The sequence below is a fragment of the Notamacropus eugenii genome, chromosome 2 (genome assembly GCF_028372415.1).
Source record: "Notamacropus eugenii isolate mMacEug1 chromosome 2, mMacEug1.pri_v2, whole genome shotgun sequence".
In the NCBI taxonomy this organism is placed as follows: Eukaryota; Metazoa; Chordata; class Mammalia; order Diprotodontia; family Macropodidae; genus Notamacropus; species Notamacropus eugenii.
In genome coordinates, this window is record NC_092873.1 from 86,520,231 (window position 1) to 86,538,193 (window position 17,963).

The 17,963-nt window shown below is 38.8% G+C and overlaps 1 long non-coding RNA gene across 1 annotated transcript; it reads left to right on the top strand.

Annotated features, from left to right (window-relative positions):
- The first annotated feature begins 274 nt into the window (after window positions 1-274).
- On the top strand, window positions 275-5,283 carry LOC140525888 (uncharacterized). The gene is made up of 3 exons (XR_011974152.1): window positions 275-1,916; window positions 2,270-3,976; window positions 4,610-5,283. It is a non-coding gene; the product is annotated as an uncharacterized lncRNA (long non-coding RNA).
- Window positions 5,284-17,963: the final 12,680 nt, after the last annotated feature.

The following is a 17,963-nucleotide window of genomic DNA, read 5'->3' on the forward strand; positions in this document are numbered from 1 at the left end:
CAGACAACTGTGTTACCTGCTTTTCCAAGAAGTTTGATGAGATCATTTCCCTCCCATCTCATAGTCTTCAAAATTTCTTGGCAACATGGCCCATTTTTATGCCCTAATGAGACCTGAATGAGAGTGGTGTCTATATTAGTGCAAAGAAAGGAATGCATGGAGATGGAAATGACAAGATCTGTGGGGAAAGTGAGAGTGAGAGTTTAAGGATAGAGGGTGGTAGGGTCTTCAGTAGTAACAGGGAAGTTTGGAAGGGGGTAAGTTGCGTGAGGAAAAACAGGGGATAACCAGTGCTGTTTTAGACACATTGAGTTTAAGATGTCTGTGGGACAGAAAAAAGGTTATAGAAGACAAGCATTCCCCCTGGGAATCTTTCATGTCTTGGAGAATTAATTCTGTTGAGTCAGAGAATCTTCTGAGCAACTGGTGAGCTAGAGATTGGAATGGTGGTTGGGAGGATCTACAGAATTTTCTTATAGAACATGTGGCCCCTCCACTAATTTCCAATTTTTGCATCTGGATTTGGGATTTGACTCAGCACAGGTCCTCTGACTCCAGTCCACATGGTCTCTAAGTCTTTTCTTTAAGCTTGAGTTGGATGAAGGGGATCAAGAAGATCTAGGAGCCTTTCTAAGTTGTTTGGATGGAGCATTATGGGAGGATGTTCATATCATAGGGGGTTCAAAACAGGATACAGAGGTCATGTCCAATCGAATCTCCGCCTATTCTGCAGATGGTTTTTTCTCTTATTTTCTTCCAGTAGAGAGGACAATATTGCCATCTACCACAAAAGGTACATTGCTCTGACACTCCCTTACTCCCCACCTATGGCCTTTGGGTTTATCTGACAGCAAAAACCTTCCAAGGCCCAAGGCTGACTTTTCAGGATTCTTTCATCTCTGAGAAGATCTACCGTACCAGAATCCTGAGAAGCTGCAGAGAAACTTGTGGGCTGGAGATTGAGGCAGGATTTGGTGGTGGTGGGGTCCGCAGAATGTTCTTCAAGAATATGTCATCCTCCTGCTGAGTTCCAGTTTGGAGATCTGGAACTCAGTCCCTCAAGAAAGGATGATTCCTTCAGTGTCCTTTCTTGGATTTCCAGGGCTATCCCAGGACCCTCTACAGTGCAATTGGGGGGGGGGGGTTCCCCAGTTAGAGGATCTTTAGTTTCAAGGTGAGGCTCAGATTTTCCTCCTCTCTTCATATTAACCTACGTGAGCTATCCTGAGGCGTTTGTAAAGTTCTTCCATAATCCAGACCCTTATAATTCTTCTTCTCCAAGGGACCAAATAGAAGAGTTTCTTTCTCATTGAACAATGGCAAATGCTCTCGGCTTGCGATCATCTGCCTCATTTTAGGAACCTTTCTTTTCTAGGTCCTCATCATCCTAAGGATTGAGATGCACAGAGGAAGAATCCAACAACAGGGTGGGCAACCTGTTGGGCACTGGATAAAATGGGAAAGTGTGTGGGTGAGTGAAGGGAGGCAATGATAAGGATAGGGCTTTTGGACAAGTCCAAATAAAGTGCTTCAGGCCTGGATATGACCCACAAGTTTGCTCTGGTTTTTAAGACCCAAATAGCTTCAACTGTCCTTGGCCCAGGAGAGGCTAAGCTGTGAATACAGAGTTTGTACTAGGTATGGAATTTCAACCAAGGTCATAAAGTGTGGGGCTGGGCAGAGCAGACATCCATATTAGAACTAGGGATTAGCCTGAATGTGAACAGAGAGTATCTTGAGAAGGGCCCCTAAGACAAATATATGTCAGGTGGCAGTCTCAGTCCCAGAATTTCTGATTCATTACCATTTGTCCCAGCTTTGATTCAATATAGGGATTCTCTTTATGGAACCATGTATCTAGAGATTGATTACTTACTACATGACTGGTGGCAAGAAGAACCTCCTGAACAGCCCAGGTATGTGTGTCTTCTGCCCATCCTCCTCCCTTGGACACTCTGGACATGAAATACATGCTTTGGTCACTATCAGAATCTATGACCTTGTCATCTTCAGAAATCTCTATCTCTATCTGCCTGCTCTGGCTACCACTACCCCATAACATTTTTGTTTCCATTTCCCATTCTCTACATGGGCAGGAAGGTCCAATTCTGGATTCTGAGCTTCATGTCTAGTAGGAAAATACCCATGTTCTTTTGGTTCTGATGTTTTTTTTTTAGTCTGAGTTCCACCGATTATAGTCCTGATAAGTTTTGGATTGTGCCTTCATAAGTTCTGGTCCAAAGATACAATGATTTCATTTCTCGAACAGGATAGCCAACTCAGAAGACATTATTAACATCACTCCCTCTACGTCTGGAGTTTTTTTGGTGAAAGAAGAATTGGAACCAAAAGATTTGAATAAACCAAGAGGTTAATAACGTGAAACTGTGGATGAAATCCCTTTCTATACCATTAGGGCTTTTCCATCCACATGAATTGCATTGATTCTTATGGGCAGAGCCACCACTCCACCTGAGACTCTAACTCACTAACAAACTTTCAGTTTTCCACACTTTTCCATCTCTTCTGCATGAGGAACAATGCCCTTCTGTTAGGACAACAAGATGTATGACATACTGTAATTTTTAGAACATAGCTTATTTTACTTTTCTAATATCTTGCCAATCAATTTTTTTCACTGGCCAAATATGGAGACTTTCAGGGAGGTGATAGGAGAATTTCTGTCACATTTGGGAGATCCCTTAGGCTCACCCAGAACACTTTGATTAATCCTCTCATAGAGTGACTTTTTTATCCTCATCATAAAAGGCTGAGAGTGCCCCCTGTTTAAGACTGGACTCCCTGATGTCAGAACACATTGTTACATTGTTTTAAGTCTGTGGATAGACCCAACTTGTGGAATGGGTGGGGGATATGGGTTTCTTTTTGCTATTTGATTCTGTCATGTTCTTTCTCTTGTGGGTAATGTGAGAGAAAAATTTCCATCCTATGCAAGCAAAAATGAAAGGAAAAGCCAACCTTCTTCACTTTCCCCAAGTAACAGGAAAGGTCAGACCTTAGAGGCAAGGACTGATGTTTCCCTAGGACTTTTCTGCTCTGGATGGCATCAGTTAAAATGTTCTTCTGCTATCCTCAGTTTCTGCTCTTCCAGAAATACCAATGTCAAGCTTTTAAGAATATCCTCAATGGCAGCTTGATCCTCTCTGACTTGAATATATGCTTAGGAGATACAAGTTTGGAGTGGGAAAAAGAGAGCCAGATTTGGTTTGATAGGTGGTTAGGCCCCTGAGAGGGGGGTAGGGCTTGATTTCAGGGTCAAATAATGATCAAAGTGGCATCAGAATCTGGAACATAATTCAGTGAATCAGCTTACCATCTCTGGTGTATACTATCTCAGGTTCACTATCATGAAAGCAACATGAATTGAATTATGACAGGGTTGAAGGTTCTGGTCCAAGTTATTTTCTCCTTGAATCAGGTCAGTGATAAGCCTTGAAGTACTAGAAATTAAAAGGGGACAATTTTTTTTTATTAATTAATTTACTTATTTCACTTTTAACATTCATTTTCACAGAATTTTTGGGCTCCAATTTTTCTCCCCTCTTGTCCCCTCCCCCCACCGCAAAACACCGAGCATTCCAATTGCCCCCATCACCACTCTGCTCTCTCCTCCATCAAAGGGGACAATTTTGAAGCTAAAAGAAATGAAAGGGAAAATAATACTAAGGGGACTGAGATAATTGTCTTAAGTGAGGGAGCATTTTTTGATTTTTAGTTCAAGATCAGGTCCTAACCCTAACCTTAACCCTAAGTAGTCTTCTTCTTCAACTGAATTTAGCTTTGAACAGCTCCTGACACACCTTCTATCTTAAAAGAAAATAAAATCCCCCATGTGATGGTTATGATGATGCTGAAGAATTATCTGGGCCTGAAATTCTCCCTGTCACCCAGATGAATGAGCAGAGTACTATGATGTCTGATGATGCATGGGATGAGTACGGGGAATCACAAAAAGGTGAGTCATTCCCAACAGATTTACTGACCTTACAAGTGAGATTTCCAGCTGTGGTTGAACTTACTTTGGAATATGAGGAGGTGGCACTACCTACAAATGACCATATAGTGAGAGACCTGTCTATTAAAATGTATGCATACTTACACGTGCACATAAACATATGTGGTTGCATACATTCAAGTATATAGATATATGTTTCTCTCTATGTATATGTGTACATGTAAACATAAATATTCATTTATGTACACATGTATGACAAAAATGTTTTGTCATTACATTGAGAATTCTCTGTACTGACATTTTCCAGAAAGATACCTGGGACAATTGTACCCACAATGATATTACTAAAACAGCAAATTGAGTAAGCCCTGGGTTTCTGAAGCTGATTCCTCTAGGCTCCCATTCTCTTTGACTCCAACTCACCTTCAATGTAAAGACAAGCCTTTCCATAGCCCTCTCTCAGTCCTGACCACTCCTGCTCCAATTTCTGTCCATGGTGCATCATGACTGAGAAAAGATTCTTCACTCAGGTCTTGAAGGTGAAATTTTTTTCACCTACCTGTACCACCACCAAAAGTTCGTTGTTTTTCTTTCGACACACCTACAAATTCAGTTCCATTTTCTTGCTTCTAGGTCAGATTCCTGAGTTCTTTTGGGGGATCCCCTGACTCCAGGATGAGAAAAGATGCCCCACCAATGTCCTCTCAGGACCTGGGGTATGATGAAGCTGAGATTGATGTAACTCAGATGTCACTTTAAGTCCATCAACTACAAGCAGTCTCTTAATAAATGTTTACTGAACTGAATTGGAGTGAAATAAGTTTCCTGTGATACCTGAAATAGTTTTAGAATTCACCTGCACTCAAACTCTCTATCCTGGAAGGACAATATTAAAGGTTTCCTCTTCACATGTGGTGAACTATCCTGAATGTTCCCACCAGGTTGATATGTTTACCTTTATTAAAAGTACTTTTTCTGGGGGTGGAGTCAAGATGTTGGAGAAGAAAGATGCCGATACTCTAGCTCTTCCCCCACAGCACATAAAATACCTGTAAAAATGACTCTAAACAAATTCTAGAGCAGCAGAAGTCACAAAACGACAGAGTGAAAGAGATTTCCAGCCCAACATAGCCTGGAAGGCTAATGGGAAAGGTCTATCCCACAGAGTGTAGAGTGGAGTCCAGCCCACGGAACCCAGCCCAGCCTTGGTCATGTGGCACTGGCAGGAACAGGACTAGAACAGGCCCCAGGGGTGGAATCCCCAGCAACAGCAGAGGTTCTCAGATTCCTCAACCCATAAATGCCAAAGACAGCTTCAAAGGTCAGTGAGAAAGCTTTTTCATCTGGATGAGAAGGGATCAGTGTCTTCCCCTAGCCCCGGCCCCAAATGATGATGGTGGCATCAACAGCAGCAGCAGCATCCATTTTTGGAGCCCTCTGCTTAAAATCCCATTACAGTTCCATTACATTCAACATTTACATTCCCCAGTTGATGAGTATCCCCTTGATTTCCAGTTTTTAACCACTACAAAGAGTGCTGCTGTAAATATTGTACATGTGGGACCCTTTCCCATTTTTATGATCTCTTGGGGATACAGTCCTAGAAGCAGTATTGCTGGGTCAAAGGGTATGCACATTTTTGTAGCCCTTTGGGCATAGTTCCAAATTGCTCTCCAGAATGATTGGATCAGCTTACAGCTCCACCAACAATGAATTAGTATTCCAACTCTCCCACATCTTCTCCAACATTTATCATCTTTCTGTTCTGTAATGTCAGTCAGTCTGATAGGTGTTATGTGGTATCTCAGAGGTGTTTTGATTTGCATCTCTCTAATCAATAGTAATTTACAGCATTTACTCAGTTCAGTATATATTATAGAAATGAAGTCTTTATCATAGACACTAGTTGCAAAAATTCTTTCCCAATTTTCTCCTTCCCTCCTAATCTTGGTTGCTTTAGATTTGCATGTGCAAAACCTTTTCAGTTTAATGTAATCAAAATTATCTATTTTGCACTTCATAATGCATTCTATCTCTTGTTTAGTAAAAAATTCTTCCCTTCTCCATAAATCTGATAAATACACTAATCCGTGCTCCACTAATTTGTTTATAGTATAAATCTTTATACCTAGATCATGTACCCATGTGGACTTTATTCTTGTGTATGGTGTCAGGCATTACTCTATGCCTAGTTTCTGCCACCCTGTTATCCAGTTTTTTCAGCAATGTTTGTTGAACAGTGAATTCTTATCCGAGAATCTGGGGTCCTTGGGTTTATCAAATAGTAGATTGCTATATTCATTGACTACAGAGTTTTGAGTACCTAGATTATTCCACTGGTCCACCCTTCTGTTTCTTACTTAGTACCAAGTAGTGTTGATAATTGCTGCTTTGTAGTACAATTTGAGATATAGTAGAGCTCGGCCACCTTCCCTAGCATTTCTTTTCATTAGTTCCTTTGATATTCTGGACTTTTGTTCTTCCAGATGAATTTTGATATTATTTTTTCCAACTCTAGAAAATGATTATCTGATGGTTTGATTAGTATGGCACTAAATAAGTAAATTAGTTTACGCAGAATTGTCATTTTTCATTGTATTGGCTCAGACTACTCAGGAGTAGCCATCTTTCCATTTACTTAGATCTGACTTTATTTGTGTGAAAAGTATCTTGTAGTTGTGTTTATATAGTCCCTGGATTTGTTTTGACATGTAGACTCCCAAATATTTTACAGTGTCTATCCTAACTTTAAATAGGATTTCTCTTTTTATCTCTTAGTGTTGGGCTTTGTTGGTAATGTATACAAATGCAGAAGATTTGTGTGGATTTATTTGGTAACCTGTAACTTTGCCGAAGTTGTTTATTATTTCAACTAGTTTTTTAGTTGAATCTCTGGGATTCTCTGAGTATACCACCATATCAAATGCAAAGAGTGATATCTTAATTTCTTCTTTGCCTATTCTAATTCCTTCAATTTTTTCTTCTCTTATTGCTACAGCTAACATTTCTAGTACCAAATTGAATAATAGTGGTCATAATGGACATCCTTGTTTCACCCCTGACCTTACTGGAAATGAATCTAGCTTATCTCCGTGGCACATAATACTTGTTGAAAGTTTTAGGTAGATACTGCTTATTATTTTATAGAAAGTTCCCTTTATTCCTATGCTCTCCAAGGTTTTTCATAGGAATGGGTGTTTTTTTTGGCAAAACTTTTTCAGCATCTGTTGAGATCATCATGTGGTTTCTGTCAGGTTTGTTGTTGATGTGATCAATAATGCTAATAGTTTTCCTAATATTGAACAAGCCTGCATTCCTGACATAAATCTTACTTGGAAAAAATATTTCTTTAAAAATTAGAAGGGAGCAGATTGAAGCTAATGACTTTGTGAGAAACCAAGAAATTACAAAACAAAACCCAAAGAATGAAAAAATAGAAGGTATTGTGAAACATCTCACTGGAAAAACAACTGAGCTGGAAAATAGATCCAGGAAGGACAATTTCAAAATTATGGGACTACCTGAAAGCCATGATTAAAAAAAGAGCTTAGATGCCATCTTTCATGAAATTATCAAGGAAAACTGCCCAGATATTTCAGAACGAGAGGGCAAGATAAATATTGAGAGAATCCACTGATCACTTCCTGAAAGAGATCAGAAAATAGAAACTCCTAGGAATATTGTAGCCAAATTCCAGAGTTCCCAGGTCAAGGGGAAAATATTGCAAGCAGCTAGAAAGAAACAATTCACATATAGTGGAAACACAATCAGGATAACACAAGATCTAGTAGCTTCTACATTAAGGGTTCAAAGGGGTTGGATTATGATATTCTAGAAGTCAAAGGAACTAGGATTCAAATCAAGAATCACTTACCCAGAAAAACTGAGTATAACACTTCAGGGGAAAAATGATCATTCAGTGAAATAGAGGACTTTCAAGCATTCTTGATGAAAAGACCAGAGATGATTAGAAAATTTGACTTTCAAACACAAGAATCAAGAGAAGCATGAAAAAGTAAACAAGAAAGAGAAATCATAAGGGACTTACTAAAGTTGGACTGTTTACATTCCTACATGGAAAGATAATATTTTCAACCTTTAAAACTTTTCTCTGTATTTGGGTAGTTGGAGGGATTACACACACACACACACACACACACACACACACACACACATGCACACGCACACACACAGATATATATATATATATATATATATATATATATATATACATAGGCAGAGAGCACAGGGTGCATTGAATAGGAAGGGATCATATCTACAAAACTAAAGTTAAAGAATGAGAGAGGAACATATTGGGAGGAGAAAGGGAGAAATGTACTGGGGCAAATTATCTTTCATAAAAGAGGCAAGAAAAAGTTTTTTCAATGGAGGGGAAAAGGGGGGAGGTAAAAAAGAAAAAGTGAAACTTACTCTCATCACATTTGGCTTAAGGAAGGAATAACATGCTCACTCAATTTGGTATGAAAATCTGTCTTTCACTACAAGAAGTTAGGGGAGAAGGGGTTAAGCAGGGTGGGGCAGTGATGAAAGGGAGGGCAAATGGGAGGAGGGAGCAATTAGAAGTAAACACTTTTGGAGAGGGACAAGGTCAAAAGAGACAATAGAATAAGTGGGGGGTAGGATAGGATGGAGGGAATATAGTTAGCCTTACACAACATTACTATTATGGAAATCATTTACAAAACTGCACATATATAGCCTATATTGAATTGCTTGCCTTCTCAGTGGGGATAGGTGGGGAGGGAGAAAAAAGAGAAGTTGGAACTCAAAGTTTTAGGATCAAATGTTGAGAATTGTTTTTGCTTGCAATTGGGAAATAAGAAATACACGTAATGGGGCATAGAAATTTATCTTTCCCTGCAAGACAAGAGAGAAGATGGGGATAAGGGAAGGGAGGGTGTTAGAAGAGAGGGCAGATTGGGAGAAGGAGTAATCAGAATGCAGGGCATTTTGCAGTGGGAGAGAAGAGGGATAGGGAGAAAATTTGGTACTCAAAATTTTATAGAAATGAATGCTGAAAACTAAAAATAAATAAGTGAATGTTTAAAAAATAAAAATAAATAAGTGAACATTTAAAAATATTTTAAAAAGTGCTTTACCTTTAGGACCTTAAATTCTGAAATGTCCCTCTTTTGTCCTTTTCCTATATCTTCACTCCTCAACCTTCCTTTACGTGTATCGTTTAGCTTATACCCTTCAGAGATCACTAGGTGCCTTTCTGGGATGCCTAAGTTCCTTTCCCTGCTGCAGTCAGCAGATGGAAGTGTGGGAGTACAGCCAGTGAAAACTAATATGTGAAGCCCCTGGTCACCATCTTGGCTTGGGGATCTCTATCTATTTTTTTTTAAATCAAGACGTTGTTAAGTATACTCATTCTCTGCCTTTCCTTAGAAAATCTTTTGTTTTATAGGGAGTACAGAGATTGATTGACATCATGTTCCTTTCAGAATTGTCAGACATTTTGAAAGAGTAAAATCCATGTGACTTAGAAAATTCTGAAGATTTAAAAAACCTATTTGTTACTCAGGAGGTTTGGGGTGATAATAGCATTGTCTAGTGTGATGAAATAAAAAGACTTTGGTTTACTTGACATGACCATTCACTCAGTGTGAACTTGGAAATGATACTTGACCTAGGGGATCCCAGTTTCTTCATCTGTAAAGTGATGCCTTGAAGTTTCCAAAGCACTTTCTTCACCACAACCTCTTGAGATGTATAGGACAAATTACTATTACCATTTCACAAAAAAACTAAACAGAGACTCAGAAAGGTTGCCTGTGGTCATGCCTATGTTAAAACTAGTGTTACTATCCCCATAATATATGTAGTAAAACCCCATGTAGGGGGATGTACTTGTGTGACTGTAGATAATTCAGAATACTAGGGAGTCTATTTGTCCAGACAAATCCAGGAACTATGTTACTGCAACTATAAAACATCTTTCACACAAATAATGTCAGATCCAAACAATTGGAAAAAGACCAATTGTTCAAGGGTAGGCTGAGTCACTGTAATAAAATGACAATTCTCCATAAAATAACATATTTATTTAGTGGCATGTGAATCAAACCATTAAAATTATTTTGTGGAGCCAAAATTATAACAACATAACTTATCTGGAAGAAGAAAAGCTCAAGGATAACAAGGGAATCAATGCAAAAAGTACAAATGATGGTGGTCTAGCTGTACTAGATCTCAAACGCATTATAAGTCATATTGGATAAGACATAAAGCGGTGGATGAGTGCAATAGATTAGATACAAATTACAATTTAGTAAATGACTATAATAATCTAGTTTGTGAGAAATATAAATATTCAAGCTTTTGGAATCAAAACTCATTATTTGACAAAAACTACTGGGAAAACTGGAAAACAGTATGACAGAATCTAGGTATACACCAACATTTCCCAACATGTACCAAGAAAAGATCAAAATGGATACATGATCTACATACAAAAGGTGATAACATAAGCAAAGTAAGAGAGCATGGAATAGCCTATCTGTCAGATTTATGAATAAGGCAAGAATGTAGAACCAAAGAAGATATAGAGAGCATTACAAAATGTAAAACAGATAGATTTTGATTATATAAAATTAAAAAAGTTTTTTCAGAAATAAAACTGATGCAACCAAAATTATAATGAAAGAAGAAAACTGGGAAAACATTTTTGTAACGAGCATCTTTGATAAAGGTCTCATTTCTGAGATATACTGGGAACTGAGACATATTTATAAAAATACAAGTCATTCCCTTTTGACTAATGGTGTGAGGATATGAGCAGTTTATAGACAAAAAAGCAAAGCTATTGATAGGCGTATGAATAAATGTTCTAAATCAATAAGGATCAGATAAATGTAAGTAAAAAAAACTCTGAGGTAACAACTCAAATGTATCAGAATGGCTAATACAACAAAAAAGGAAAATGTTGGATATTGGAGGGCAAGTGGGGAATTAGGACATTAATGCACTGCTGGTGCAATTGTGAACTGATGCAACCATTCTGGAGAGGATTTTGGAAGTATGTCCAAAGGACTATACAATTGTGATACAATTTTTTTTCTCAGGAATATCGTAGGTCTATATCTCAAAGACATCCAAAATAAGGTGAAAGAAACTACTTGTGCAAAAGTATTCATAGAAGCTCTTTTTGTGGTGGTTAAGAAATGGAATTCATAGGGATTCCATCAATTGGGGAATATCTCTTTGATTGGTTGTTGTCTTATGTTGTCAAAGAGGACCAAAATGGCATCACTATCCTAAAGACAAGTTTCATAGTGCCTTACTGTGGCTGATCAGACCAATACAAGTTTGGAATGTTCTCTTACAGGTCGGGTACAAATAGTTCACATGAACATTTGTGGTGGATACCCTAAATTTCAGCATCCTGCATTTCTTTTTAGCTGTTTAAATTATGCTCTGCTCATAGAGCACAACACCTTTTCTGATGTGGGTACGCCATGCTGAGTGGTCCTGTGCCAATGTCTCCCACGTCAGACAATCAATTCCAAAGCTCTTGACAGAGACCTTGACAGTGTCCTTATATTCCTTTTTCTGACCACATGTGATCACTTGCTCTGTGTGGGTTCTCCATAAAATAGTCTTTTTGGCAAGAATACGTTTGGCATTCAAACAACATGGCCATCCCATCAGAGTTGTGCTCTCTGAAGCAGAATTTGAATGCTTGGCAGTTTAGTTCAAGTAAGGAACTCAGTGTCTGGTACCTTATCCTGTCAAGTGATCTTTGAAATCTTCCTAAGACAGTTCAAATGGAAGCAATTCAGTTTCCTGGCATGGAACTAGTAGATTGTCCAGGTTTTGCAGGCATACAACCATGAGGTCAGCACAACGGTTCTGTAGACCTTCAGTTTGGTAGTCAGTATAATACTTCTTATCTCTCATAGTTTCCTTTGGAGCCTTCCACACACTGAGTTCAGGCAATGCGTGGGTCAATCATTATCAATATGTATGTCCCTGGAAAGTACACTACCAAGGTAAGTAAACTTATCGACAGCATTCAAAACATCTCCATTTTTTGTAACTGATGGTTTCACTTATGGATATTGTGGTGGTGGCTGATGGAGCACCTGTGTTTTCTTGGTGTTAATTTTTAGACCAAAATTAGCACAAGCAGGAAAGAATTGATTCACATTTTGTTTTATCTCAGCTTCAGAGGCTACAATGAGTGCACAATCATCTGAAAACAGAAAATCAGGCACCAACACTTTCTTCACTTTGGTCTTGGCTTGTACCCTTTTCAAACTGAAGAATTTACCATCACTGTGGTAGCTGACCTTGATGCCATGTTCATCCTCATTGAAAGCATTTGAGAAGGTGGCTGAAAACATCATGTTAAAAGGTCTGAGAGCAAGCACACAGCCTTGTTTCACTGCATTGGTGTCTGGGAAGGCACAAGAGCATTGTCCATTATCTAGAACCTGGGCAAGCATATTGTCATGAAATTGACATACCATGCTGAAGAACTTCTCTGGGCAACCAAATTTTGATATAATTTTTCATAAGCCCTCCTAACTAACAGTATCAAAGGCTTTGGTCAGCTCTAAACGTAGGATACAGACCTCAGTTATGCTCCTGGCATTTCTCCTGCAGTTGTCAGGTAGAAAACAGCGTATTGACTATTCCTCAGCTATTTCTGAAGCCACACTGATTCTCGAGTAAATGATCATCTTCCAAGTGAAGAACCAGTCTGTTAAGGAGGCCTCTTGCAACAATCTTGCGAGCAATGACGAAGAGAAAGAATTCCCTGTAATCGTTACAGGACAATCTATTTTCTTTTACTTTGTAGAGTTGAACAATGAAGGCATCCTTGGACTCCTGGGGGGATAAATAATCTTGTCTTGCCATATGACTCTGAAAATTTCAATCTGCTTTTATATCAGCAGTGGTCCCTCTACCTTGTTAATCTGAGCTGGAAAAAATTCAGCAGGTGCTTTGTCACATGAAAGGAGCCTAAAGCATCCAAATCCTCTTTTGCAGTTGGAGTTTCAGATAGGGAGGGATTGACTTCAACCTGAGGCAAATGGTCAATGGCGTCAGCACTGATTGATGATAGTCTGTTGAGAACAGTATGGACATTCTGTCCATTTGTCTAGAATATTGTCCTTATGGTTAATTAACGTGGCTCTATCAATATTAAGCAGCTGTGATGCACCATAGATCTTTAGCCCATAAATAACTTTCAGGGCACCATAAAAGAGCTTTGAATTGTTACTATCAGTATGAAAATGAATTTCATCTTCCTTCTTTCTGAGCCTAGAAGGGTGCATCTCTTTGAGCTTTGCTTATACTTTACTTCTGATGGAATTAAATGTTGCCTTCTCAGAGATGGATGAACTATACGGCTAAGTCTTGTGGAGTTCTCATTTTTCATTTAACAACTTCTGAATTCCCCATCATTTTCATGAAACCAGTCTTGTTGTTTGGGAGTGGTCTGACCCAGATGAGGAAATGCAGTGGTGTCCATCACTGTCTGCTCCTAGAGAAAGAACTTCTATTGATTGAATACGGACTGAAACATGCTTTTTTCACTTTCTCTTATTTATTTTTCTTTTATTTGAATCTTCTTGCCAAAATGGTTAATATTGTTATAATTATAATAATAATAACTAATAATGTTGCAGAAAATTCTACATGTGTAACCTATATCTGATTGCATGATGCTTCAGGGAAGGAAGAGGGGAAAGAGGGAGGGAGAGATAGAATATGAAACTCAAAATCTTAAATAAAAATGTTAAAGAAAAACATATATGTAAAGAGAATATGATCCAATTCAATTTAAATTCTGATCATATGTCAATAGTGTTGGGGAGGATCCCAAGTTTCATATACAAAGCTTGCTCCCCTTCCCACCATATAACAATTGCACAATGAAATGCATAGGGCAGAGCAAAGAAAGACATTTATACAAATCAGTAGCAAAACAGAGACAAGAGAAAGTATACATAGGAGAATATAAAGTGCATATAAAGTGAAAGAGTTTTCCACTGGGAAAGAGAGTCTGAGATCTCACCTAAGGGAGCACTTCCTGAAGATTCCATGGTAGCAAGCTGAGGACAGGGACATGATGGAGACTGTCAGCGCTTCTCATGGTTTTCTAGATTCTTTTACTTCAGTAACCTGAAGTGTGATTGACCTCTTCCATCTTTCCCCTTGAAGCTGAAAACCAAAGATACCCAAAGTGACTTGAAGCTTGAAGAAGAGATTGAAGAAGGCTGGAGCTCTCCTGTTCCCCCAATTCTGTCCTACCCCTCACATAGAGCAGAGTCTCTACCTTCACTAATGAGGGAAGGATCCCAAGCCACTGGGCTTAAGGATAAGAATTACATATAAATAACTAAAGCGAGATTCAGTAATACTGACCATGGTCACACACCTAGTATACGCTGAACCCCAGATTTACCATTGAGCAGTGGTACTGCTCACTTCACTACATTATACTGTAGAATGAGTGAATGAACGGTCATTGATTAATCACTTTATATGTACCAGACATTTATTAATCTCAGGAGATAGAAATGCAAAAAATAAGAGTTCCACTTCTACTAAGAAAAGGGAACACCTGTGTAGGAGTGGTGATCAAGGAGGGGTATTTTTGTGAAAGAATTCACAGGAATGTTGAGCAGAGTCACAACAATGGGTCCAAAACAAAATTCTAGACAAGGGGTGAGAAAAGTTTTGAAAAGAGAGAGAGGTTCATGGAAGAGACACCTGAGGTCTTTCTGGAAGGAAGAGCAGGAATTCAAGAAACAGAAATATGAGGGAGGAAGTTCCAGGCCTAGAGAATAACCTGTAGTAGTGGCTATAAGGAATTGGGAAGGTAGAATAGGATGTGTAACAGCTAATCAAGTTTTTACACACATACACACATGTACACATACACACATGCACACACATTTACCGGTAATTCATTTCATTAGATAATTGCCAACTCTCCATATTTGTACAGCACAGCCATAGGTTTCTGCCTTCCCACCTAATGTTGCCCAAACCCTCATAGAAAATTATCTTCTTAGCTGTTCTCTTAAGTCAGACTTCTTGAGATCAAAAACAGTACAAGGTGTGAGGGTTTCTGTAAGGTAGCAAGTCGCATAGCACTCAATAAGACTCAATCTAGAGGCGAATAATGTCCAGCTTAGGAGCAAACCAAGCAGAGGGCCTTGTCTGTATTTGTCATTTAATACACATTTGTGCCACTGAATCGTAGTTTCCCTGAGATGTCTTCTTGAGTTCAATGCACTATTTTTCTAGGTTCCTTTTGTTTGCATGCCTCAGAAGTCTACATTCTTCACTCCCAGTCCTAGCTGAGTTTATTGGTTTTCTCCAAACCCAAAATTGTATCTTTTTATGGGTCCCAATTGAAGACTGAAATTAACTTTTTTTTCTTTTTCCAAATGTTGCCTGGCTATCTTATGAGAAGTGGTTCACTTAATATATGTAACAAAAAAATCTATTTAACTGAAAGATGATCCGGAATCTGCCCCATGCAGCGCAGTGAGTGACTGACCATATCACTGATTATAACTGGATTCATCTTTTGTTGATTGTGAAAGTGAGATGGACCACACAAAGGAGTTAGAGTCACCCAGATGTAGCTTTTTAACCTCACTCATGAGATGCACGTGTCATTCGATCCTTCAGAGAGAGAATTTTCTTCACCAAGACCTCTTTTCTCATATAAGGAGATATGTAGAGGTAAGAGTTTAATTGGTTTTTGAATTTCAGATGTGGCAGATCAAGTCTCTGATAGTGTGTGAAATGGTAAAGGGAGTTTCTATTGGCTCCTAGCACAGGTGGCATGGTAAGGAGCTGAATCTATGTAGTCCCCTCCTACTACTGTACATCCCTCATTTGGTGCTCTGGGGTCTCTCAAGAAGAGTTGGTGCTTTCAAGACTATAGCAGGACTGATAATGTCAGGATGTCCTTAGTGAGTCTTCTTACTGCCAAGACAGTGCTTCTTTTCTTCAATTTCCTAGTGACCTACTCTGGTAAGATTTCACTTTCTTTCTCCCCAAGGGTCTGCACTATTATGAATTGAACTGATCTAGAACTGGCTGCTGGAATTTGGAAAAAAATGATCAGTTAGAAGGTCATAATGCAAAATTTGCCATCTTTTTTGGGGGAAAGGAAGGAAATTACAGTGTCCCAAAGTCTTATCTTCTTATTTGTATAGCCTTTTCAATTAGGTTTGGAGGGCAATTATTCATCTCAGGAGATGTATTTGGTGCCAGAATTAGATTGTAAGGCCTCCTACTATCCCAGGAATGGTCTAAACTTTTATGTGACTTCTAACATGGGAGATGGTCAAGAAACAAGTAGAAGACTCAAGGTTGAATCATTGTCGCTCATTGATCTGGTGCCGTTGGCATGCTCTGGGGTGTCATGTCAGTGACATTCCATCCTTCTAAATGACTAAAGGAAACATCAGATCATTACCATATGTCAAATTCAGTGTATAAGTATATGGAAGGAAGGCTTCATACATGAAGCAAGCAGAGAGATGCCCTGCTGTAGTCATTCAGCTCGTTAGCCAAAACAGCCTTGGTTGAGAGTGTACTGGTACGGCCTGGGTTGAGCAGCTGGGAGATAATTGTTAGTCTGAGAAATGACCTGAAGGTTTTATATGGTCTCTCTGACTGGCAGAGGAAAAAATACTGAGATCAGCTACTACAAGATTTAATAACTTTGTACCTGCTGTCTAGGTTTGAGCCCCAATCTAGGACTTGTGCTTTTAAGACCTGTAATACTCAGGGTAAATATTAAATCTAGCACTCCTCCCTAAATCAAAGTGTTTTACAGATATTTTGCTCCAATAGTAGCTTTGAACTCTCTCTGGAATTACTCTTTCTGGCATTTAAGGGACTGGTCAATTCCATCCCCATTTTATAGATAATGTATCATAGAATGAATAATGCCACCTGAAGTCTTCCCAGAATTACTGAAATGGCCAGAGAGGAGTGGAGCTGGGATCTGCCTAGAGGCTCAGTGCCTAAACTCCTCAACTCCTCTAATTAGTTCCTAATTTCATGATCCCAAAGGGATTGATTATATCTTCCTTTGCGATCTTAGCTTTTAACATACTTTCCTATATTCCTAGAAATGTCAAGCCCTGTTCATAGTAGCTGCTCAGTAAGCCTGAATTCACTGGTTTCGTTTGTGCTAAACTTCCCATGGGAAGAAACTGAGCAACTTACACACCTCTATTCCTTTCATAAAATGAATTCTTAGCTATAGTGGAAACAAGAATGGCTGTATTTAGGTGTCTTTGGATCTACCACTAGTGATGTGAATTATAGAAAGTTACTTTACCACTTTCAAACTCATTATTCTCTCCTGCTCAAAATGAGGGTCTTGGGTGAATTTTCTCTGAGTAGTTTTCCTGCTCTGAAACGTTAAAATATTTCACAGCCCTCTCCCTCTCTGTCTTGGCTCCCTACTGCTCCATTCATATTTCACTGAGAGAAAGGATATACATTCTCCTTTAGCTTTGAGATGTACAAACAGGGATTAGATATATTCAGGAAACAAGACAGGGTGGATTCTCAATAAGAATCTTTACATTAAAGCTTCTGTTAAATTCATGCTTTGTGCCAGGGAAATGTAGGAGATATAAAGACACTAGTAGTGGAAGGCAAACATGCACACTGACAAGGACAGGGAAATGTATACAGGGTAGACCTAACATAACTGTTTGTAGAGGGAGAAAAATTGCAAGAATTGGGGTGATTAGGAAATCAGGAGGCTTAGATGATAAAATTTGAGGTAAGATGTGAAGGGATTTGGGAATTCTAAGAGGCATTAGTACATACAGAGACCATTCCCAGTATGGGGGATGAAATGCAAAAGGAATGGCATGGGGGATAGAATACCATCTATGGGAAATAGCATATAGTTTAGTGTGACTACAGTTTCACTGAAAGAGAAAGAATAATCTGAAATCATTCTAGA